Source organism: Lutra lutra, chromosome 16, assembly GCF_902655055.1.
Source record: "Lutra lutra chromosome 16, mLutLut1.2, whole genome shotgun sequence".
NCBI lineage: Eukaryota > Metazoa > Chordata > Mammalia > Carnivora > Mustelidae > Lutra > Lutra lutra.
In genome coordinates, this window is record NC_062293.1 from 42849086 (window position 1) to 42874332 (window position 25247).

General features: G+C 43.9%; 1 protein-coding gene across 2 annotated transcripts in view; it reads right to left on the reverse strand.

The window, feature by feature from the left end:
* FAM222B (family with sequence similarity 222 member B) overlaps positions 1-18226 on the reverse strand; it is an 83748-nt gene extending 65522 nt beyond the window's left edge. The window contains exon 1 of one of the 2 annotated variants that reach the window (XM_047707449.1): positions 18088-18226. The gene's annotated coding sequence lies outside the window, so the exon portion shown is untranslated. The remainder of the gene's footprint in view (positions 1-18087) is intronic. The other variant, XM_047707451.1, reaches the window with a different exon arrangement.
* Between the last annotated feature and the right edge of the window lie 7021 nt (positions 18227-25247).

Sequence of the window (25247 nt, forward strand, 5' to 3'; positions counted from 1 at the left end):
CCCTACCCTTAGCCCAAGAAAATCACTGCTCTGGGGGCGCCTGGGTGGCTCAGTGGGTTAAGCCGCTGCCTTCGGCTCAGGTCATGATCCCAGGTCCTGGGTTCGAGCCCCACATCGGGCTTTCTGCTCAGCAGGGAGCCTGCTTCCCTCTCTCTCTCTGCCTGCCTCTCTGCCTACTTGTGATTTCTCTCTGTCAAATAAATAAATAAAATCTTTAAAAAAAAAAAAAAAGAAAAGAAAAGAAAATCACTGCTCTGTTCTTCACTGTCCCTACATTTAAAGTTTTCTGGAATGTCATATAGTGAGAAGCCTTTTGAGTTTGGCTTCTTTCACTTACCATAATGCATATGACATTCACTCATGTTACTACATATATAAATAGTTCCTTTTTATTGCTAAGTAGTATTCTACTCTGTGAATATATCACAATTGGTTTATCCATACTGAAGCTGAAGGATATTCAGGTTGTTTCTAGTTTTCAGCTGAATAGTAATAAAGCTGCTATAAATACTCACATAGAGGTTTTTATGTCATAGCTTGTCATTCCACTTGGGTAAATACTTAGGTCATATGTTAAGTGTGCAAGTTTTACTGAGTAAGAAACTACCACAGCGTTTGCCAAAGTTCTAGTTGTTCCACATCCCTGCCAGCCCATAATCTGGTCAGTTTTCAGTTTGTTTCCTGGCATATCTCCTTATGATTTTAACTTGCTATCTCTAATGAATGAGATAATGACTGAGATGCTGAGCATTCTCACTCACTTACCTGCCATTGATCTACCTTCTCCAGGGGCATGTTGGTGGGTCAGTAGTTAAGTATCTAACTCTTGATTTCGGCTCAGGTCATGATCTTAGGGTCATGGGATCAAGCCCCACATCCGACTCCACACTGCTGAGTGTGGAGCCTGCTTAAGGTTCTCGCTCTCTCCCTCTGCACCCCTCCATTAGCTCACTCTCTCAAAAGAAAATAACAACAAACTGTCCCCTCCAGTGAAGTCATTCAAATCTTTTTCTTTTAAAGATTTATTTATTGGGGTGCCTGGGTGGCTTAGTCAGTTAAGCAACTGCCTTCAGCTCAGGTCATGATCCCAGGGTCCTGGGATTGAGGCTCACATCAGGCTCCTTGCTCCTTGGGGAGCCTGCTTCTCCCTCTCCCTCTGCCTGCCACTCCCCTTGTTTGTGCTCTGTCAAATAAGTAAATAAAATCTTTTAAAATATTTATTTGAGAGAGAGAAAGAGAGAGAGCCAGAGAGCACAGGAAGGAGCAGAGGATCTCCAGCAGATGCAGAACCCAACACGGGACTCAATCTCAAGGCCCTGAGATCATAACCTAAGTTGAAGTCAAGAGTCAGATGCTTAATCACGGAAATACAAATCGAAACCACTATGAGATACCACCTTACACAAGTTAGAATGGCAAAAATTAACAAGACAGGAAGCAACAAATGTTGAAGAGGTTATGGAGAAAGGGGAACCCTCTTACACTGTTGGTGGGAATGCAAGCTGTACAGCCACTCTGGAAAACAGTACGAAGGGTCCTCAAGATATTAAAAATAGAGCTACCCTATGCCCCACCACTTGCACTACTAGGTTATTTATACCAGAGATACAGATGTAGTGAAAGAGGGGCACCTGCACCCCAATGTTCATAGCAGCAATGTCCACAATAGCCAAACTGTGGAAGGAGATGTCCTTCAAGAGAAGAATGGATAAAGTAGATGTGGTTCATTTAAACAATGGAATATTACTCAGCCATCAGAAAGAATGAATACCCACCATTTGCATCGACATGGATGGAACTAAAAGGCATGATGCTCAGTGAAATAAGTCAAGCAGAGAAAGACAATTATCACATGGTTTCACTCATATGTAGAACATAAGGAATAGCGTGGAGAACCACAGAGGAAGGGAGGGAAAACTGAATGAGAAGAAATCAGACAGGGAAACAAACCATGAGAGACTCTGGACTCCAGGAAATAAACTGAGGGTTACAGGGGGCAGGGGGATAGGGTAACCAGGTGATAGGTATTGACAAGGGCACGTGTTACGATGAGCCCTGGGTGTTATATGCAACTAATGAATCATTAAGCACTACCTCAAAAACTAATGATGTACTTACTATATGTTGGCTAACTGAACATTATAAAAAATTAAAAAAAAAAAAAAAAAGGAATAGGAGGCTTAACTGACTGAGCCACCCAGGCGACCCTATTCAAATCTTTCACTCACTTTTTTATGGTGCTGTTGCTTCTTGATGAGCTTTCAGCTCTTTATACATTCTAGATATAGGTCTATACACTTCTGATATATGACTTGCAAATACTTTCTCCCAGTCTGTGTCTTGTCTTTTTTATTATTTTACTTATTTTTTTTTTAATTTATTTGACAGAGAGAGATCACAAGTAGACAGAGAGGCAGGCAGAGAGAGAGAGAGAGGGAAGCAGGCTCCCTGCTGAGCAGAGAGCCCGATGTGGGACTCGATCCCAGGACCCTGAGATCATGACCCGAGCCGAAGGCAGCGGCTTAACCCACTGAGCCACCCAGGCGCCCAATTTTACTTATTTTTTTTAAAGTAAGCTTCATGTCCAACGTGAGGCTCAAACTCATGACCCCAAGATCAAGAGTCACATTTTTTTTTAAAGATTTATTTATTTATTTGACAGACTGTGAGAGAGGGAACACAAGCAAGGGTAGTCTGAGAGGGAGAAGGAGGCTTCCTGCTGAGTGGGGAACCCAAAGCAGGGCTTGATCCCAGGACCCTGGGATCATGACCAGAACGGAAGGTAGACGCTTACCAGCTGAACCACCCAGGTGCCCCCTCCCGTTTTTTTTTTTTTTTTTTTTAATTTAAAGATATCTAGTTGTTCCAACAACTCACTGTTGAGAAAAACTCTATCGTTTTTCCTTTGATTTGCCTTTGCACCTCTGTCAGAGATCAAATGGCTATAATTAATAGTGTGGGTCTATTTCCAGACTTTCTATTTTGTTCATTGATCTGTCAAACTATCCCTTCACCAATAGCACATGTCTTGCTTATTGTATGTATCTCTTTAGTAAGTCTTGACATCAGGCATTATGAATAATCTTCCAGCTTTGTTGTCCTTTTTCAAAACTGTATTAGTTATTTTGGTTTCTCTGCCTTTCTATATAAATTTACAATCAGCTGTCAAAGACTTTTCTAAACCTTCCACAAGTGTTTATTTTTAGGTGGGAATAAGCTGCCTAGGATTACTTTAACAAAGATGATGGTGGTATTGTTAACGTTGGAAATCTTATGTTTATTTATTTAAAATCTTTAAAAAATTTTATTTATTTGACAGAGAGAGAGAGGCTACAAGTAGGCAGAGTGGTAGGCAGAGGGAGAGGGACAAGCAGGTTCTCCACCGAGCAGGGAGCCCGATGCAGGGCTCGATCCCAGGACACTGAGCCAAAGGCAGATGCTTAACCAACTGAGCCACCCAGGCACCCCATATGTTTATTTTTCAAGGTTCTGATTTTTACTTGCACAGCTGCTCCTAAGTTGTGCAGAAAAAAAAATATTCTATATAGGAGAGGCTGGCCAGCTGAGTCCATGAAGCATATGTCTCTTGATTTTGGGGTTGTGAGTTTGAGCCCCATGTTGGATGCAGAGATGACTTAAGATAAAACCTTAAAAAAATATATATCTTTAGAGTAAATAAATAGGGGCACCCAGGTGGCTCAGTTGTTAAGCGTCTGCCGTCCACTCAGGTCATGATCCCAGGGTCCTTGGATAAAGACACACATCGGGCTCCCTGGAAGCCCGCTTCTCCCTCTCCCACTCCCCTGCTTGCGTTCCCTCTCTCACTGTGTTCCTTTAAATAAATAAATAAATAAAACCTTTAAATAAATAAAACCTTAAAAAAAATGAAGTAAATAACTAGGAAATAAATAAATGACTGAATGAATAAGTATGGGCGCCTGGGTGGCTCAGTTGTTAAGTGTTTGCCTTTGGCTCAGGTCATGATCCCAGGGTCCTGGGATCAAGCCCCGCTTCAGGATCCCTGCTTGACTGAAAACCTGCTTCTCCCTCTCCCACTCCCCTGCCTGTGTTCCTTCTCTGTGTCTCTCTCTGTCAAATAAATAAGATCTTAAAAAAAAAAAAGGCAAAATCCTTTAAAAAAATAAAGAAAAATACTTTGTATAAAGGTATGTACTATTATATGGTACAGGGAGGTGGGGTGGGGCACCTGGGTGATTCAGTCAGTTGAGCATTAGCCTTCAGCTCAGGTGGTGATCTCTAGGTCCTAGGGTCAAGCCCCACTCCCAGCTCCTTGCTCAGTGGAGTGGGCTTCTGTCCCTCCCCCAACTCCTCTGTGCTCGCTCGCGCACGCGCTCTTTCTCTCTCAAATAAATAAAATCTTTAAGTATATTGTACATGGTACAATAAAACTGAAAACCCAATTTTCCTAAAAGATATGCTATTTCTTTTTTTTTTTTAAAGATTTTATTTATTTATTTTGACAGACAGAGATCACAAGTAGGCAGAGAAGCAGAGAGAGAGAGAGAGAGAGGAGGAAGCAGGTTCTCTGCTGAGCAGAGAGCCCGATGCGGGGCTCGATCCCAGGACCCTGAGATCATGACCTGAGCCGAAGGCAGCGGCTTAACCCGCTGAGCCACCCAGGCGCCCCTCCTCTTTTTTTTAATGAGAGATTTTATTCATTTATTTGACAGAGAGAAAGCGAGAGAGCACAAGCAGGAGGAGTAGCAGAGGGAGAAGGAGAAGCAGCTCCCTGCTGAGCAGGGAGCCTAATGCGGGGCTCTATTCCAGGACCCCAGGATCATAACCTGAGCCAAAGGCAGACGCTTAAATGACTGAACCACCCAGGCACCCCTCTTGTGTTGTTGTTGTTGTTTTTCGAAGCTTTTACTTATTTGGGAGAGTGAGTGTGCACACATGCACACAAGCAGAGGGACAGGCAGAGGGAGAGAGAGAGAATCCTTTAAAAGAGACGCCTGGGTGGCTCAGTTGGTTAAGCGGCTGCCTTCGGCTCAGGTCATGATCCCAGCGTCCTGGGATCGAGTCCCACATCGGGCTCCTTGCTCAGCGGGGAGCCTGCTTCTCCCTCTGCCTCTGCCTACCACTCTGTCTGCCTGTGCTCATGCTCTCTCTCTCTCTCTAACAAATAAATAAATAAAATCTTAAAAAAAAAAAAAAAAAAAAAGAGAGCTTTTAAAAAGATACCAGGCTGAGTACAGACCCCAACGCAGGGCTCAATCCCAGGACCCTAAGATTATATGACCCGAGCCAAAGTCAGAGAGGCTTAACCAACTAAGCCACCAAGACACCCCAAACTTCTTGTGTTTTACAAGCAATGGTCCCTCTGCTGTCAGTAACCTTACCGCATTCCTCATCTAATTCCTAACTCATCCTTACCTTGCACATTCCTCCATCCACAGGGCTTTCCTGATTCCCCAAATACAGGTTAAGGGTTAACATGTTTCCACTGCACCCTGAGGTCCTCTAACATCACTCTTAACACATTGTATTCTGTAACTAACAGTTAACTTTGTTTCTCCCATCAGAACATAAACCCTGGGTGGGCAGGAGTTAACTACACTAGCTACTTCTTAGCTCCTAGCACAGAGCGGGCAATGCATAAATGTTTGTTTTGAATGATCTTTTGTTTTGAAAGACAGCAAGAAAGGAATAAAGCTGAAAACAGGATACCTTACTTTGCAGAAATACTGTAAAAGTTGCAGAAATACTGTAAAAGGAGTAATAGCAGCTTTTAAAAAGATCTTCAATAAATACATGAAGAAATGGAGGACAGACAGATTAAAAGCTAAACAGAAGACATAAGAAAACCATAATGTATGGACTTTATTTGGACACAGTTTCAAAAACCAGTTGAAAATTTATTGGTATAAAGGGGGAAATGTGAAAACTGGAAAATTGATGATATTAAGAAATGCTTGTTAGGGGAGCATAGGGAGCCTGCCTGGCTCAATCGGTAGAGCATGCAACTCTTGATCTCGGGATTCTACGTTTGAGCCCCACATTGTGTGTACAGATTACTTAAAAATAAAATCCTAGAGGGGCACCTGGGTGGCTCAGAGGGGCCTCTGCCTTCGGCTCAGGTCATGATCTCAGGGTCCTGGGATCGAGCCCCACATCCGGCTCTCTGCTCGGCGGTGAGCCTGCTTCCTCCTCTCTCTGCCTGCCTCTCTGCCTACTTGTGATCTCTCTCTCTCTGTCAAATAAATAAATAAAATTTAAAAAAATAAAATAAAATCCTAGAGTGCCTGGATGGCTCATTCGGTTAAGTGTCCAACTCTTGGTTTCAGCTCAGGTCATGATCTCAGGGTCTCTGGATCAAGCCCCGAGATGGGCTCTGGGTTCAGCAGGGAATCAACTAGAAATTATCTCCCTTTCCCTTTTCCTCTACTCCTCACACCCCTCAGGAATGCAGACACATGCTCGCTCTCTCGCTCTCTCTCTCCTAAAATAAACAAACAAAATCCCATAAATAAATAAATAAATAAATAAATAAATAAATAAATAAATCTTTTAAAAAATGCTTGTTGGGGCACCTGGGTGGCCCAGCTGGTTAAGTATCTGTCTTCTGATCAGGTAATTATCCTGGGACCCTGGGATTGGCCTTGGAGGTGGGGGGATCCTGGGATCTGCCTGTGTCAGGCACCTTGCTCAGAGGGAGCCTGTTTCTCCCTCTCCCCCCGCTGTACTCTCCTATCTCTGTCAAATAAATAAATAAAACCTTTAAAAAAAATTTTTTTAAATGTTTGTTAATTTTTCTGTGGGATTTTTCTTTTAGTCCTTATTTTTTAGAGATATATACAGAAATATTTGTTAATTTATGAATCTACAATTTGTTTAAAAATACCTAGGGTGGGTTAGTGGGTAGGAGCAACATAGATAACACAAGACTGGCAATAGTTGACAATTACTGAAGCAGAGTGATACGAATTCATGACATCGACACCTACTCCTGCATTTTTTTTTTAAGATTTTATTTATTTATTTGACAGAGAGATACACAGCGAGAGAGGGAACACAAGCAGGGGGAGTGGGCGAGGGAGAAGCAGGCTTCCTGCTGAGCAGGGAGCCTGATTCGGGGTTGGATCCCAGAACCATGGGATCATGACCTGAGCTGAAAGCAAACACTCAACAACTGAGCCACCGAGACGCCCTTACCCTTGTATTTATTTGAAATTTTCCATACTAAAGAGGTAAAAAGAAAGCCTATCTAGAGAATTAATTTTCTCTTTAAACTTAAATCCCCAAGGAAAGGGAGAAAAAGAGATATATGGGGAGTTAAGCCTTGAATCAAGTTGAGACCCTAGGGATGTCTGCAATTTCCAGCATTTGATTCTTCTGTCAAAGACAGACATCCTGTTTAATGTCAATATTAAAAATGTTTAGCTAAGGGGCGCCTGGGTGGCTCAGTGGGTTAAGCCGCTGCCTTCGGCTCAGGTCATGATCTCAGGGTCCTTGGATCGAGTCCCGCATCGGGCTCTCTGCTCAGCAGGGAGCCTGCTTCTCTCTGTCTCTCTCTCTCTGCCTGCCTCTCTGTCTACTTGTGATCTCTCTCTGTCAAATAAATAAATAAAATCTTAAAAAAAAAAAAAATGTTTAGCTAAAATCAACCAACTTTAGATACTCTGCATATTTCTTGCTTTCATAAAACATGTTTCTACTTTTATTTCAAAATCATGAACTACAAAAAAAGCATCTAAATCATACCAAACTGTCCTTCCAGACAGCAACAACAGCATGTGCATCTTTCACTTACCATCAGGTATATGTATTTCAGTGTTTTCAGTTCTTATATAACTGGTGAAAAGCTATGGGGTAGCAGACAACTAGACAGTTAGCTGGCTTGAGTTCCTAATCCCAACTCTGAACTAACCTGGCACTGGTTCAAAATTGTCCTGTGATCTTCAAACCAAATCTGCTGAGGGTCTAGTTCATAAAAACCATCTAGTTTCTCATCAGAGGCATTCAGTGGAGATTCTTTTTTCCTCCACATTTATAATAGAACAACTGATGTTAGAAAAGGCAGTTTTCGGAGAACCTGGCTTGCTCAGTCGGTAGAGCATGTAACTCTTGATCTCAGGATCCTCAAGCTCCACACTGGGTGTGGAGGCTACTTAAAAAAAGGGGGGGGGGGGAGACTGGGTGGCTCAGTTGGTTAAACATCTGCCTTCAGCTCAGGTCATGATCTCAGCGTCCTGAGATCCAGCCCCAGATCGATCCAGCCCCAGACCGAGGTCCACATCAGGCTCCCTGCTCAGCTGGGAGCCTGCTTTTCCCTCTCCCTCTGCCTGCAGCTCCACCTGCTTGTGCTCTCTATCAAATAAATAAGTAAAATAAAATAGAAAGAAAGAAAAGAAGGAAGAGGGAGGGAGGGAGGGAAGAAGTAGGTAAGTGGGGGAAAGGGAAGGAAAGAAAGAAAAAGAAAATTTCACTGGAGAGCCTGGCTGGCTCAGTTGGTAAAGTAGGCAACGCGATCTCGAGATCATGAGTTCAAGCCCCATGCTGGATGGGTACAGAAATTACATAAATGAATTAAAAAAAAAAAAGGATTTTTAAAAAATGGGAAAATGGGGCACCTGGGTGACTCAGTTGGTTAAGCATCTGCCTTAGGCTCAGGTCATGATGTGAGAACATGGGAACAAGCCCTGTGTCGGGCTCCCTACTCAATAGGGAACCTGTTCTTCCCTCTCCCTCTGTCTCTCCTCTCTGCTCAAACAAGCATGCGTGAGTTCTCTCTCTCAAATAAATAAATAAACAGACAAATCTTTTATTATTCTATAAATAGATAAAATCTTTTTCTAAACTTTCTTTAAAGATTTTATTTGTTTGAGAGAGAGCACAAGCAGAGGGGCAGTAGGATCCCTCTCCTACTCCGTGATGAGCAGGTGCCCCAATAAATAAAAATCTTGGGAAAAAAAAAAAAAGGTTAAAAAAAAAACACATTAGGGGTCCCTGGGTGGCTCAGTGGGTTAAGCCTCTGCCTTCGACTTGGGCCATAATCTCAGGGTCCTGGGATTGAGCCCTGCATCGGGCTCTCTGCTCAGTGGGTGCTCAGTGGGGGGCCTGCTCCCCACCCCACCTGCCTCTCTGCCTACTTGTGATCTCTGTCAAATAAATAAATAATACCTTAAAAAAAATAAATAAGGGGCGCCTGGGTTGCTCAGTGGATTAAGCCTCTGCCTTCAGCTCGGGTCATGATCTCAGGGTCCTGGGATTGAGCCCCGCACCGGGCTCTCTGCTCGGCAAGGAGCCTGCTTCCCACTATCTCTCTGCCTGCCTCTTTGCCTGCTTGTGATCTCTCTGTCAAATAAATAAATAAAATCTTTAAAAATAAATAAATAAACACATTAAGATCTTTCAAAAAAAAAGTGCATTCTAGAGTCATCTGGCTGGCTCAGTTGGTAGATCATGCCACTCTTGATCTTGAGGTCATGAGTTCAAGCCCCACGATGAGCAATGATGATTATGGAGCCTTTAAAAAATAAAATGCACTCCTGGGCACCTGGGTGGTTCAGCAACTGCCTTTGGCTCAGGTTATGATCCTGGAGTCCCACGACAGAGTCCCACATTGAGCTCCCTGCTCTGCAGGGATTCTGCTTCTCCCTCTGACCTTTCCCCTTATGTGCTCTCTCTCTCTCTCTCAAATAAATAAAATCTTTAAAAAATAAAATAAAATAAAATAAAATACACTCCTTACAAACAAGGATTGTTATTTATATTTTAATTCCAGTGCCTAGCACAATGCCTAACACTCAGTAGGTACTTCATGTGCTGAATTCGATTGCTGAAAGGATCAACTCCAACATTTTTTTTTAAAGATTTTATTTATTTATTTGACAGACAGATCACAAGTAGGCAGAGAGGCAGGCAGAGGGAGAGGAACAGAAGAAGCAGGCTCCCCGCTAAGCAGAGAGCCCGATGTGGGGCTCGATCCCAGGACCCTGAGATCATGACCTGAGCCGAAGGCAGAGGCCTTAACCCACTGAGCCACCTAGGCGCCCCAACTCCAACATTTTTTAATGAGACCAGGGACTAAAAAGTTTAAGACATTCAAACCTAGTTTTGGTTTACTGGTGAAAAGAAAAGACATCACACAAACTTATGCTTATGTTCTTTCTAGTGTTTCATATCTTTCCCTACTAGTTTCAGGTTTAGTTGCCAGAAAATGAGTAACTTAGTCTTTTAAACCATTCCTTAAATGATGTATATTTTCCCATGAAACAGTACAATACAATGCTCTACTAAATCACCATTTTATAACTAAACCTCAAATCCAGTAACTTACTACCCTCCCTGTGTTAAAAACATTTTTAGGGGCGCCTGAGTAACTCAGTCCATTAAGTGTATACTCATGGTCTCAGCTCAGGTCTTGATCTCAGGGTCTTGAGTTTAAGCCCCACACTGGGCTCCACACTGGGCATGGAGCCTACTTAAAAAATAAATAAGTTAAGGGCGCCTGGGTGGCTCAGTGGATTAAAGCCTCTGCCTTTGGCTCAGGTCATGATCTCAGGGTCCTGGAATCAAGTCCCACATCGGGCTCTCTGCTCAGCAGGGAGCCTGCTTTCTTTCCTCTCTCTCTGCCTGCCTCTCTGCCTACTTGTGATCTCTGGCTGTCTAACAAATAAATTTAAAATAAATTAATTAATTAATTAATTTTTAAGGGCATTTGGCTCTAGCTGGCTCAGTTGGAAGGGCATGTGATTCCTGATCTTGGGGTAGTGAGTTTGAACGCCACACTGAGTACAGAGATTAAATAACTGAAACTTTAAAAAATAAATAAATAAAATAAAAATAAATGCATTTCTATGGGGCACCTGGGTGGCTGAGTCAGTTAAGCATCTGCCTTTGGCTCAGGTCATTATTCTGGAGTCCTGGGATGGAGCCCTGCATTCGGCTCCCTGCTCAGCAGGAAGCCTGCTTCTCCCTCTCCCACTTCCCCTGCTTGTGTTCCCTCTCTCACTGCCTCTTGCTCTCTGTCAAATAAATAAATAAAATCTTTAGAAAAATTTTAATAAATGCATTTTTTTTTAAGATTTTATTTTTATTTATTTGACAGAGAGATCACAAGCAGGCAGAGAGGCAGGCAGAGAGAGAGGAGGAAGCAGGCTCCCCGCTGAACAGAGAGCCCGATGCGGGGCTGGATCCCAGGACTCTGAGATCATGACCTGAGCCGAAGGCAGCGGCTTAACCCACCGAGCCACCCAGGCGCCCCAATAAATGCATTTCTTAAAAGATTTTATTTAATTATTTGAGAAAAAGCTAGAGAGCACAAGCAGGGGAGGGGCAGTGAAAGAAGCGGACGCCCCACTGAGCAAGGGTGCCCAACCTGGGGCTTAGTACCAGCACCCTGAGATCACAACCTGAGTCAAAGGCAGAGGCTTAACTGACTGAGCCCACCAGGCACCCCTAAATGCATTTTTAATGAAGAAAATTTAGCATTTTTCCTCTTGGGTTGTATTTCCTGTCACTCTAAGTTACAAAGCTCTAAAAGGGACATAATCAAGACCTTGAAAGGCAGTGAAAAGACAGAAATAGATATTAAACACTTCTCTGCTGAGAAAGCGTTCAACCTCTCACCATGAGTACAGTGACTTCACACTTATCCCCACTCTGGTCAGCTGTGAAGCTTCAACTCTTCCCCTGGCCACTTTGCTTCTCACACTACTCTCACTTCCCACTTTATTATGTTAGTATCATCTTTTTAGAGTTGCTATTGTATTTTAGGAGTTGAAATCCAAGAATTAGGCTCATGTCTCTTCTGAAAATGTTCCAAGCTTCCTGTCCTGCTCTACGACATTATACAATGTTACTCTGCCAAAATCTTAGCTCATTTCCTCCTCCTTCTTGTCCTGATATGGTGGTACACATCAATACTGCCTTCACCCTTCCCATTTCCCATTCCCTTAGAATGTCCTATCTTCCTTGTCCATCTATGAGGGTATATCACACAGGTTATGCAAAGGGCCTTTAATGATAATACCTATACGCAGCCTTCCATTAACTCTTACAAGTTGCACTTCCCTCCAGTAGAGAACTTACTGTATTTCATCAATTCTAAGACATACTTTCCTTCCCACATTTCTCTGAAAACAGGATATACCTTACAAGTGATGGCATGTCAGTCTCATTAGCAGCATTTTTTTCTTTCTTGTTAATTATGAGCCTTACAATCACTGGCACCACAGATTTGATTAAATAAGTTATTACATTCTATAATAATTACTTCATATACTTCTGTTTCCTCTGCTAAACTGTGAACTGGAAGGGCAGGGGCTACATTATAAACATCTCTGACCAGCACAGATTTCGGCACAAAAAGAGCGTGCATCCGACAACACTAGCTGGATAGTATTTATTTAGCATTTACTAAGTATTAAGTACTATCCTAAATGTTTTACATGTACTAACACATTTAACCCTCATAACAACCTGTGCAGTAAGTACAGTTATTATAGATGAAGAAACTGAGGTAAAGAAATATAGGTAAGCTCATTCAAAGACAAAGTTGCAGAAGATTTGAACTCAAGTTTGCTGATTATGATTTATATTGGAGGTTATCATTTTTCATTCAGCAAATTTTTTTTTAAGATTTTATTTATTTATTTGACAGACAGAGATCACAACTAGGCAGAGAGGCAGGCAGAGAGAGAGGAGGAAGCAGGCTCCCTGCCGAGCAGAGAGCCCGATGCTGGTCTCGATCCCAGGACCCTGGGATCACGACCTGGGCCAAAGGCAGAGGCCCTAACCCACTGAGCCACCCAGGCGCCCCGCAGCAAATATTTTTTTCAAGATTTATTTGAGGGGCGCCTGGGTGGCTCAGTTGTTAAGTCTCTGCCTTTGCCTTGGGTCATGATCCCAAGGTTCTGGGATTGAGCCCCACGTCAGGCTCCCTGCCCAGCAGGAAGCCTACTTCTCCCTTTCCCACTACCCCCCGCTTGTATTCCCTCTCTCGCCATCTCTCTCTCTGTCAAATAAATAAATAAAATCTTAAAAAAAAAAAAAAAAAGATTTAATTGAGTGAATGAGAGACAGAGCACAGCCAAGAAAGCCAAGGGAGGGACAGAGGGAAAGGGAAAGAATCTCGAGCAGACTCCCCATTGAGTACTGGGGGAGGAGGGGCGGCTCAATCTCACAATCCTGAGATCATGACCTGAGCAGAAATCAAGAGTCAAATGCTTAACTGACCGAGCCATCCAGGTGCCCCCCCCCACACACCATTTGGCAAATATTTAATGAGCAATTACTCTGGGGCAACTATGCACTCTGCCAAACACTGGTAAGCAAAACCTGGTCCTTAGGAGGCTACAATGAATCATATATACATTCTTGAATCCTTCACCCTCCAAACATCAGAACCCACCACAAATTCACTAAGTTAATCTGCTTTCCTCTTTACTTTTCCTTGTTAACATCTTCCCATACAGCCCTCCTTTAAAGTCTTTAGCGTTCTATTAAGAGCCAAACAACTGACAAAAAAAAAGAACAAAAACCTTTGTGCTCAATTATCAGCAGCTGTGAAAATATCACAAAAGATACTTCAGTTAAGGAATGGGTGGCAAGGGGCGCCTGGGTGGCTCAGTGGGTTAAGCCGCTGCCTTCGGCTCAGGTCATGATCCCAGGTCCTGGGTTCGAGCCCCACATCGGGCTTTCTGCTCAGCAAGGAGCCTGCTTCCTCCTCTCTGCCTGCCTCTCTGCTTACGTGTGATTTCTCTCTGTCAAATAAATAAATAAAATCTTTAAAAAAAAAAAAAAGAGTCAGATGCTTAAGGAATGGGTGGCAAAATCAAAAGGGCCATAAAGGAACAAAGATTCTGTTCACAAGCAAATATTCAAAGTAAAAGAAAGGTAAAAAAACACCATAATTTTGTTTTTAAATAGACGGTTTTAAAAACTTTTCCCCTGGGGCACCTGGGTGGCTCAGTTGGTTAAGGGTCCCATGCTTGATCTCAGAGTCATGAGTTCAAGCCCTGAGTTGGGCTCGATGCTAGGTGTGGAGCCTACTAAATAAATAGATAGATAGTTTTCCCCTGAGGCATGAGATGCTTTTTAAAGTATTATTAATTTTGGGGTGCCTGGGTGGTTCAGTCGTTAAGCATCTGTCTTTGGCTCAGGTCATGATCCCAGGGTCCTGGGATTAAGCCCCATGTTGGGCTCCCATCTCTGCAGGAAGCCTGCTTTTCCCTCTCCCACTCTCCCTGCTTCTGTTCCCTCTCTTGCTGTCTCTCTCTCTCTGTCAAATAAATAAAATCTTTATTTTTTTAAGATTTTTTATTTACTTATTTGACAGAGATCACAAGCAGGCAGAGAGGCAGGCAGAGAGAGAGGGGGAAGCAGGCTCCCCGCCAAGCAGACAGCCCGATGCGGGGCCCAGTCCCAGGACCCTGGGACCATGACCCAAGCCAAAGGCAGAGGCTTTAATCCACTGAGACACCCAGGTGCCCCTAAAGTCCTTTTTTTTCAAGATTTTATTTATTTATTTGACAAAGAGATCAAAAGTAGGCAGAGAGGGGCGCCTGGGTGGCTCAGTTGGTTGGGCCACTGCCTTCAACTCAGGTCACGACCCCGGAGTCCCGGGATCGAGTCCCGCATCAGGCTCACAGCTCTGCCAGGAGTCTGCTTCTCCCTCTGAACTTCTCCCCTCTCATGCTCTCTCTCTCACTCTCTCTCTCAAATAAATAAATAAAATCTTTAAAAAAAAAAAAAAAAAGTAGGCAGAGAGGCAGGCAGAGGGAGAGGGGGAAGCAGGCTCCCTGCTGAGCAGAGAGCCTGATGTGGGTCTCAATCCCAAGACCAAGACCATGACCTGAGCAGAAGACAGAGGCTTAACCCAGTAAGCCACCCAGGCATCCCAAATAAATAAAATCTTTTTTAAAAGGTATTACTTTTATCAGAATAGGGGCACCTGGGTGGCTCAATTGGTTAAGTATCTGCCTTTGGCTCAAGCCATGATCCCAGGGTCCTGGGATCAAGCTCCACTGAGCAGGGAGCCTGCTTCTCCCTCTCTTCCCTGCTGCTGCTCTCTCTCCCTCCGATAAATAAATAAAATCTTAAAAAATTTTTATCAGAATAAAAATGAGATAGTAACCATTAATTCCTTTTATTTTAGCACTTGCTACCTCAGAGATTCATGGGAAGTCATGTCTCCACTTTGTTTTATTGTTGTTAGAATATTTTATTTTAACTCTTTAAAAAATCTTTTTTAAAAGTGGGAGAAGCAGGCTGCCTGCCAAGCAGAAGTCTGATGTGGGGTTTGATCCCAGGATCCTGGGATCATGACCTGAGCTGAAGGCAGATGCTTAACAACTGGGCCACCCAGGCGCTCCTATTTTTCTTTCTTTTTTTTTTTTTAAAGATTCATTTATTTTGGGACACCTGGGTGGCTCAGCCAGTTAAGCATCTGCGTTTGGCTTGGGTCATGATCCCAGGGTCCTGGAATCGAGCTCCACATCATGGTCCCTGCTCAGTAGGAAGCTTGCTTCTCCCTCTCCCTCTGCTGCTCTCTCTGCTTGTGGTCTCTCACTCCCTCTGTCAAATAAATAAATGAAATATTCCAAAAAATTAAAAACAAACAAGGATTTACATATTTATTTGAGAGACAGCATGCAAGCACAAGCAAGAGGGGCAGAGGGAGAGGAAGAGAAAGCATCCCAAGCAAACTCGCCGCGAGCACAGTGCAGGGTTTGATATTAGGACCCTGAGATCATGACCTGAGCTGCAACCAAGAGTCAGACCCTTAATGGACTGTGCCACCCAGGCAACCCTTTACATCCCCGCTTTAGACAGACTGATCAAACAACAGTTAATCAAAGCACTGACCATGCCTTTTCTCTTCCCCAGGGGAAGCCTCTCCTTTTGGTCACAGTCATCTACTACATAAAAATAACCACAAATAGGAAAAAGAACAGAGAGAAGGACAGGAAATTCTCATCACAGCTGAACAAACCTTTATCATTTTAACATAACACAGACAGCATTATGGACTTGTTTGAACCAATGGAAATTTCCAGTAGAGGGAAAAATACATTACCAAAATTAAAAATAAATGCCCAATTATTAAAATAAAATAGGACAGCTAGGCCAGCTCTAACATTTTATACCTCTACTTCATCTTCGTGTGTAAGTCAAAAACAGAAGAAATTTGTACTCTGTAAATGACCTATGACAAGAGTAACAAGTGCTTTTTTTAAAAAACTACCCTCTAAAACAAAAACAAACAAAAAATAATCGGTGTTATGGATACTCATTGGAAGAGCCAAAGAACTAGAGCAAAAAATTAAAAGTAATATATACTGTGCATTTCCATGAAAGAGAGGTAAAACACGTTCTAGTTCTACCAGAAGAAGTTAAAGACAATTAGGGTTCATTTCCCCCATTCCTATAAAATTATTCACTATTCTTATCTGTGAATCTTCAAGGATCTAGTACAGCCACTCCCTACCTTTGCTCAAACGAAAGACAAATCACTAATTTCCAAAAAGCCTCGCCATTTCAAGCTTTCAATCAATCTTCATAGCCAGAAAAGCTGAAGTATCCGTCTCCTTCTGTCCTTTCGAAAGAAGTTTCACCTCTTCCAAAAGCTGTGGCTAGAAAGCCATTTTTTCTCTCTAGAAGCACAAGATCTAACTCTGTCCACTGCTTTGTCTACCCTAAATAACAACAAGAAAAACAACAAAACCTCAGGAGTGCTCCTTCAGCCTCTCAGAAAAGAACCAGCCACCTCTTGGGCTCTAGCACAGCTGCTTCTGTCTTTCTCCGAGAGACACTCCACCCTGGAGGTTCCATAGGCAGGATAACAAAAAGTGGGAGCTGAAAAGCTGCTATACGCTTATCTGACCTCCAAAATAGAGACTGGGCCCTAGGGCAGCCAGAAACTCCTTTGCAAAAGAAAACTTTTTCACAATTTAAAAATAACAAATTGTATTTGCACATCCCTCATTGTGCAGCCCTCCCAGCTTGTGTCAAACTAGTTTTCTCCACTCTTAATAAAGCACATTGGTACCAGCTGTGTTACAAGTCAAGCAAACTAGTTTTCTCCACTCTTAATAAAGCACATTGGTACCAGCTGTGTTACAAGTCAAGCGACGTGAGTGAGCTATGTTCTGAAAGCATTTAACAGATTGGCCCTCCATTCTCTATTTCCTTCCTCTTGAGTAGGAGCTACACACCATTTGTAAAAATGCCCAAGAGTATGGTATTTTTCCTACACAAGTCTGATGGATAATTAGTCACATCACAAACTGGTATTTTTTGCACATGATCTACCGAGCCTACGTAGAACGGACATATGTGCCTACTGGGGTTTTACAAACAATATGCTCCGCCTTGACAAAGAAATCAATCATTCTACTAATGACGGTAAGGTAATATTGCTGGTGATACAGTACCATCGGCATAGCACCTACAATTCACAGTTTTCATACACAATCTCAATCACATACAAGATCCTTGAAATAGCCCACTGAACCACTGCATCTTTCAGAGGTTCAGAAAGGTTAAGTGGGACCTGCCCAAGGTTATCTATCAGCTTTATCAATGGTGGACGTGGTTTCGAACCTGTCAGACTCTAAGCCCCTAGCTTTTTTCTCTAGATCCCTCCCAGCTTTAAACGGAGGGCTCCTGACTCCCATCCTCCACCCAGAAAAGCCCATGACTCCGGGCGACCGGCCCTTGCCTGCCCGGATCAGAGTTAGCTTCTTCAGCTCCGGCAGGGCTTTCATCCTCCACCACCCTCCCCCCGCAACCATTCTCTGAAAGAAGCGGAAAGGGAGAGGCGACCGAAAGCTCCTGGGGGAAGGGACGATGACAAACGGAGAAGCGCGGGACACTGCCCCTGGCGTGGACTCCTTCACTCTGCAGCACTCACCTCCTTCCCTCCGCCAAGCTGTCCAGTCCTGGCGCGGGCAATCCGGCCACCTATGCCCCAAATTCTCCCATCGTCACCTCAAACTGTCCCTCCCCCACGCCCCTTCGCCTCCGACAGACAGAGCCCACCCCCCAGCCAAGTCGAGGTATCCTTCCACCAGGCCACCCCTCTTCTCTCCCGCCGCCCACCCCTCTTCCACCATTACTCACTGTCGGTGACTGGGCCCGGCCCTCATGGCTGCTCCGTTGCCGCCCGCCGCCGCCACCGCTGCTCCACGCCCGGCCCCTCAGTAGCCGCCGCCGCCGTCGGGACTCGCCGGGAGCAGCTCATGCGCCTGCGCAGCCTGGAGTGCCGGGGCCCTCTACGGACGCCTGCGCTTGCGCAGCCCGCGCCGAGGCGTCTTCTTCAGTGCCTGATGCCCTGGACCCCCGGGTCTCAGGTGGACATGGCTGCTGGTTAGGCTTACAGGCTGTGGCGGCTGACCCCAGGTCCAAGGCCTCTAGATTACCTTGCCTAGGTTACTAACGCTTGAACCGCGATGCTCGTAAGGAACCATAGACATAAGGACACTTTTAAGATTCTAGATCCTACTTACACTTAAAGGCCTGAATGCAGGTGCTCTGAGGTGACTGATAATGAACTTGGGATTTCTTTTTTTTTTTTTTTAAGATTTTATTTATTTATTTGACAAACAGAGATCACAAGTAGGCAGAGAGGCAGGCAGAGAGAGAAAGGAGGAAGCAGGCTCCCTGCTGAGCAGAGAGCCCGATGTGGGGCTCGATCGCTGGACTCTGTGATCATGACCCGAGCCGAAGGCAGAGGCTTTAACCCACTGAGCCACCCAAGAGCCCCGAACTTGGGATTTCTTTCAAGAAGACGATCACATCTAGAATACACTGGGGCTAATGGTATAAGAGGCAGCTTTTACATCCCAGAATATACTACGGGCCAGGAGGTGCTCAGAAGTCCCAAGGATCTTGGCAAGGCGGTGACCGCACTAAAACTTCCTTGGGACACTGCTAAATTCAGTCTGTTTATCAAGCGCATACCGTTTATTGGACAAAAATGTTCTAGGCATCTCATATGTGCCATCGAGGGACCTGAAGGCTAATAGTCCCCTACTTTCCAGCTCTCACTATGAAGCCTGGCCCTTGTGCAAACTGTTAAACAAAAACTAGACCTTTAGCCCATGGAAACCCAACCATCAGCTCCTAGACCACTGTGCTGCCTTGGCATAGCCAAACAACAGACTAGGCTTAATTGAATCTTGGAAATTCACTACATACTTGACAGCGGAGGGCAGTGCACTGCAGTAGAAAGGAAGAGGAGACACAGGAATAAACTCTCTCCTTATAACCATGACCCCCATCCCATCTCCAGCCCAGTCTTCCCTCTACAGTTCAGAGTTTGGAAATCTAGGAACCAAGATATAATGTAAGGCAAAAGAAGATCAAAGAGAAGGGGAAGGCGGGGAGCAGTTCCATTCTTTCTGTGAAAGGTGTTAAATTCTTTGTACTTTTGGGGAAAGCAAAAGCTACTCCTAATGCCAGGATCTGATATGAATGTTTAAACTCCTAAGATTAAGGAAGTTTTTCCCTCCTTTTGGAAAGAAGCAAGAATAGGCCCAACAGTAAAGTTTGAGAATGCTAAAAATGGAGTGTCACTAGTATTATTTATTACAGATTATTAATTAAAAATGCATATAGGGGCGCCTGGGTGGTGCAGTCAGTTAAACGTGTGACTCTTGGTTTTAGCTAGGTCGTGATCTCAGGATCGTGAGATCGAGATCCTCATGGGGCTCCACACTCAGCATGGAGTCTGACTGAGATTCTTTCTCTCTCTCTCTCCCTCTGTCCCTCCTGCTCATTCTCCCCCCTCTCTCTAAAATAAATAAGTCTTTTTAAAAATACATATAATGGAATTCTCAAGTCACTAAGAAATGAAGGCACCTAGGAACTGAAGGATTTTTTACTTACCAGATGCATGTGACTTTTACATACATAGCTATATGTTGCTGTGGGAAAACACTGTACAGATAGCATAATTCAGTTCCCAGAAAAGCAAATCTACACAAAGGTGCTTGCCTCATATATGAAGTGCCTCCCAATCTCTTGACATACATAGAGTAAGATGCAACTGCTGACAGAGTAGGGTTAGCTAGCTACCCATAAGCTAGCTCCTGACTTGGAAGAGTTGTCTTTACTTGCAAAAGTATTACCCTTTGGAACCAGAACACATTTGGCACCATAGGGAAATCTAAGAGCCAGAGGAAGGAAGAATTAATATTGATACTATGTTCAGATGAATGGATGTGTTTAAAAAAAAAAAAAGCTAAAGCTGACCCCGAAGTTTCCAGGAACTGTATCTTCCTAATTCTACCACCACATGAAGTCCTCTGTTGGAATCTACATGATGATGACATATCTTTTTTGTTTTGTTTATTTATTTATTAAAGGAATCTCTATACCCAGTGTAGGGCCCGAACTCATGACCCCAAGATCAAGAGTTGCACATTCTTCCAACTGAGCCAGGCAGGTGCCCCGACAGCATACATGAACCATACGGGTCTCCTGAACCATTTCCCTACTTGAATTTCTTTTTTTATATGGATTTATTTATTAAGCTCATTTATTTATTTACTTTTAAGTAATCTCTACAGAGCGCCTGAGTGGCTCAGTCGTTAAGTGTCTGCCTTCGGCTCAGGTCACAATCCTAGGGTTCTAGGATCAAGCCCCACATTGGGCTCCCTGCTCAACAGGAAGCCTGTTTCTCCCTCTCCTACACCCCCTGCTTGTTTTTCCTCTCTCACGGTGTCTCTCTCTCTCTCTGTCAAATAAATAAATAAATAAAATCTTTAAAAACTCTACACCCAATGTGGGGCTCAAACTCATAATCAAGAGTCCAGCCAGCCAGGCACCCCAAACTACTTGAATTTCTTACCAAGGGCAGAACCGCAGACTTTTTTTTTCCTGCCAAGTAGCAATACACTACATCCGATGATAATCATTCAGAGAACCATCCCTACTCCATTTTCAGACCCTGTGATTTGGATGAGGTCACTCTAGGCATAGAACACATTTACATAACCCAGACCTAAGTCATTCAGCACATAACATTCTCTAAGCTACAATCATTGTTTCAGGAATGGGCATGTAACCCCGTCAGAGCCAAAATGCACATGGAGAATGTTCCTTCAGGGGAAATCTATTGCTCTTTCCAACTAAAACCAGATGTGAGAACAAGATGCTGCAGCCATGTTGACACCACAAAGGTATGCCAATCTACCTATAGAAAGATATAATTTATTCACTCACTGAACAAAAATTTAACGAGTACCCATGATGTGTTAGACACTGTTGTAGGTGTTGGAGATACAGCAGTGAGTAATATGTATTGTCCTTGACTCCATAGAACTTACAGTCTAGTAGGGGACATCTAATAACAACAACAAACACTTGAATAACATTTATTATGTGTCAAGCACTGTTCTAAGTCCTTTATACATATCAGTTCTTTTCATCATCACATCCCTATCCCTATTTTATAGATAAGGAAATTGAAGGAGAGAGAACTTGCCCTGGTCACACAGTAAATAATGGAACTGAAAATCAAACCCAGGATATCTGGCTCAATAATTTTTTTTTTAAGATTTTATTTATTTATTTGACAGAGAGAGAGAGAGAGAGATCACAAGCAGGCAGAGAGAGGGGGAAGCAGGCTCCCTGCTGAGCAGAGAGCCCAATGTGGGGCTCTATCCCAGGACCCTGAGATCATGACCCGAGCTGAAGGCAGAGGCTTAACCCTCTGAGCCACCTAGGCACCCCTGGCTCAATAATCTTTGTGCTCAATCAAGATATTATAAACTGTCTTATCAAAGGAGGGGAAGAAAAAAATAAGCATCCTCAGAATTTAATCAGTCATGGAAGGAACGACAAAAGGAGACACCTGGAAGTGGGAAAGAATACCAGGCAATTGGGAGACTGAAAAAAAATTCAGTTAAGCTGAAAAAGAGGAATGACAAGAGTTGTGACTAGCGGAGGTGTGTGGCTGACTCAGTCCAAAGAGTCCCACGTTGAATGTAGAGATTACTAAAAATAAATAAACTTTTAAAAAAAGCAAAACAAAGAGAGAGGAATCTAGCAAAGTAAGCCAGAGCCACGTTACTTTACACTTTTTTCTGAGGAGAGTGAAGCAAGGGAGGGACTTGTTCAGATTGGGGCCATGAGGGGTTGGTAAGGGACTGTGAAGACTCTTGACGATGCTCCTATAGCATTTCAGGCATGCAAGAAAATCATTGCAGGTAGTGATAAATGCTGTGAGAAAAGGACATTTAAGCTGAGACCTGAATAGGAAGCAGAAGCCAAATCTAGAACATAGGAGGCAGGAGTAGCAGATATAAAGGCCTTGGGGCAGAAATGAGCTTGGTATATTCAAGAAATGACGGGAAGAGGGATGGCTCTCCCTCGATCTCAAACAAATAAATAAAATCTTTATTTTTTTTAAGGTTTTATTTACTTATTTGACAGAGACACACACAGAGAGAGCCCACAAGTAGGGGGAGCAACAGGAAGAGGGAGGGGGAGAAGCAGGCTCCCCACTGAGCAGGGAGACCGATGCAGGACTCGATCCTAGGAACCTAGAACCTTGACCAGAGAAAAGACAGCCACTTAATGACTGAGCCACCCAGGCGCTCCAAAAATAAAATCTTTTAAAATGGGGGGGGGGGCGCCTCGGTGGCTCAGTGGGTTAAGCCTCTGCCTTCAGCTCAGGTCGTGATCTCAGGGTCCTGGGATCAAGCCCCACGTTGGCCTCTCTGCTCAGAAGGGAGACTGCTTCCCCCCTCTCTCTCTGCCTGCCTCTCTGCCTATTTGTGATCTCTCTCTATCAAATAAATAAATAAATTTTTTTAATTCTTTTTTTTTTAAAGATTTTATTTATTTGACAGAGAGAGAGAGATCACAAGTAGGCAGAGAGGCAGGCAGAGAGAGGAGGAAGCAGGCTCAGTGTTGAGCAGAGAGCCCGATGTGGGGCTTGATCCCAGGACCCTGAGATCGTGACCTGAGCCGAAGGCAGAGGCTTAACCCACTGAGCCACCCAGGCGCCCCAAATAAATAAAATCTTAAAAAAAAAAAAAAAAAGCCAGGGTGGGAAGGCAGAGGGAGAGGAAGAAGCGGACTCCTCATGGAGCAGGGAGCCCAAGGCAGGGCTCTATCCCGGGACCCTGGGACCATGACCTGAGAGGAAGGCATACACTTAACCCACTAAGCTACCCAGGCATCCGGAGATCAAGTATTTTTTTTTTTTTAAGATTTTTTTTTTAATTTATTGATTTGACAGAGAGAGATCACAAGTAGACAGAGAGGCAGGCAGAGAGAGAGAGAGAGGGAAGCAGGCTCCCTGCCGAGCAGAGAGCCCGATGCGGGACTCGATCCCAGTACCCTGAGATCATGACCTGAGCCGAAGGCAGTGGCTCAACCCACTGAGCCACCCAGGCGCCCCGATCAAGTATTTTTTAAATAAATGCTGATGAGAGGAATACAGTACAGAGAGAAATTGTCTCTATAGAAAAGAAAGATTAAAACAATTAGCTTTAAGATAAGGACATTTATTGAGAGCCTCCATTGTTCTAAATCCTCCATTGTTCTAAATCCTAGATTCAAATGAACACATGGTATTAGGTAGACGTGTTTATCATTTTCTTCTTCATTTTACAGATGACAAAACTGACATTTGGAAAGTTGAAATAACTTGTCCAAACTCGCACAGCTAAGTGGGAAGTTGACATACGAACCGGCTCAGTCTATTTCATTTGATTAGCCTCTCCTAATCTCACAAAATACATTTCCATACAATATCCTTTGAGGGAAAATCTGGGGGAAAGAAGAGAATTAACAAAGCACTTTGACACATTTCCCCCAAGTTTTTGTGTTATCCCAGGGATTCTTCCAAGGTGTTCTCTATTGCCAATGCTGTAGTACTTGGTATGTGTCCTTTGGGTGATTTTGCATTTATTTAATTAAGCTCTTCAGACACCATTTAACCTGAAATTGCCCATCAACCAAATTACAGTTGAAATGGCATTTCACCTTACTCTCCACGCAAGATTCATATTTTTCTGGTTGCCAGCTGCCCTGTATTAAGTGGTATTTTGTTCTTTGGGCACCCATATGCCCAAAGAACATCCAGAATATCATGTTCCAGAAAGGTTGTTTCTTCCGCTAATAGAGCAGGCAGACTGAAAGCTGGAGCCTGGAGCCATTTGCAAACCATCAGTGCATTTAGATGCCCAGTCTCTGTCAATCTTGTGTCACTCAGAGCTATTCTGGACACTCAGCCTCCACTCCAACAGCAGCCCAGTCAGTTGGTTCCATCCTCCCAATAATTCTCCCCTCTCTGTCCTATACAACAATTTTCTCCTCTCTACCTGGTCATTGCCATGAGCAAACAAAAATCTTTGATCTTGGGCGCCTGGGTGGCTCAGTGGGTTAAGCCGCTGCCTTCGGCTCAGGTCATGATCTCGGGGTCCTGGGATCGAGTCCCGCATCGGGCTCTCTGCTCAGCAGGGAGCCTGCTTTGCTTCCCTTCCTCTCTCTCTGCCTGCCTCTCTGCCTACTTGTGATCTCTCTCTGTCAAATAAATAAATAAAATCTTTAAAAAAAAATCTTTGATCTTAAAAAAGAAAAGAAAATCTCCCCCTCTTCTGTTACCACTCCCTTTTGCTCTGCTCCCCTGGAAAGATGCATATATATTTTTTCCCCTGGCTTTTCTCAATTACCTCTCCTCTCATTCTCGCTCTATTTTAAAGATTTTATGTATTTGAGAGAGAGAGAGATAGAGCAAAGCACGGGGAGCAGCAGGTAGAGGGAGAGAGAGAAGCAGGCCTCCCACTAAACAGGGAGACCCATAGAGGGCTCCATCTCAGGACCGTGGGATCATGACCTGAGCTGAAGGCACACACTTAACTGACTGAGCCATCCAGGCACCCCTCTCTCTCTCTCTTTTTTTTTTTTTTTAAAGATTTTATTTATTTGTCAGAGAGAGAGGAGAGCGAGTGAGCACAGGCAGACAGAATGGCAGGCAGAGGCAGAGGGAGAAGCAGGCTCCCCGCCAAGCAAGGAGCCCGATGTGGGACTCGATCCCAGGACGCTGGGATCATGACCTGAGCCGAAGGCAGCTGCCCAACCAACTGAGCCACCCAGGCGTCCCAAATATTCATATGGTGATCTTTCTTTTTTTTTTTTTTTTAAGATTTTGTTTATTTGTCAGAGAGAGAGGGAGAGAGAGCGAGCACAGGCAGACAGAATGGCAGGCAGAGGCAGAGGGAGAAGCAGGCTCCCTGCTGAGCAAGGAGCCCGATGCGGGACTCGAT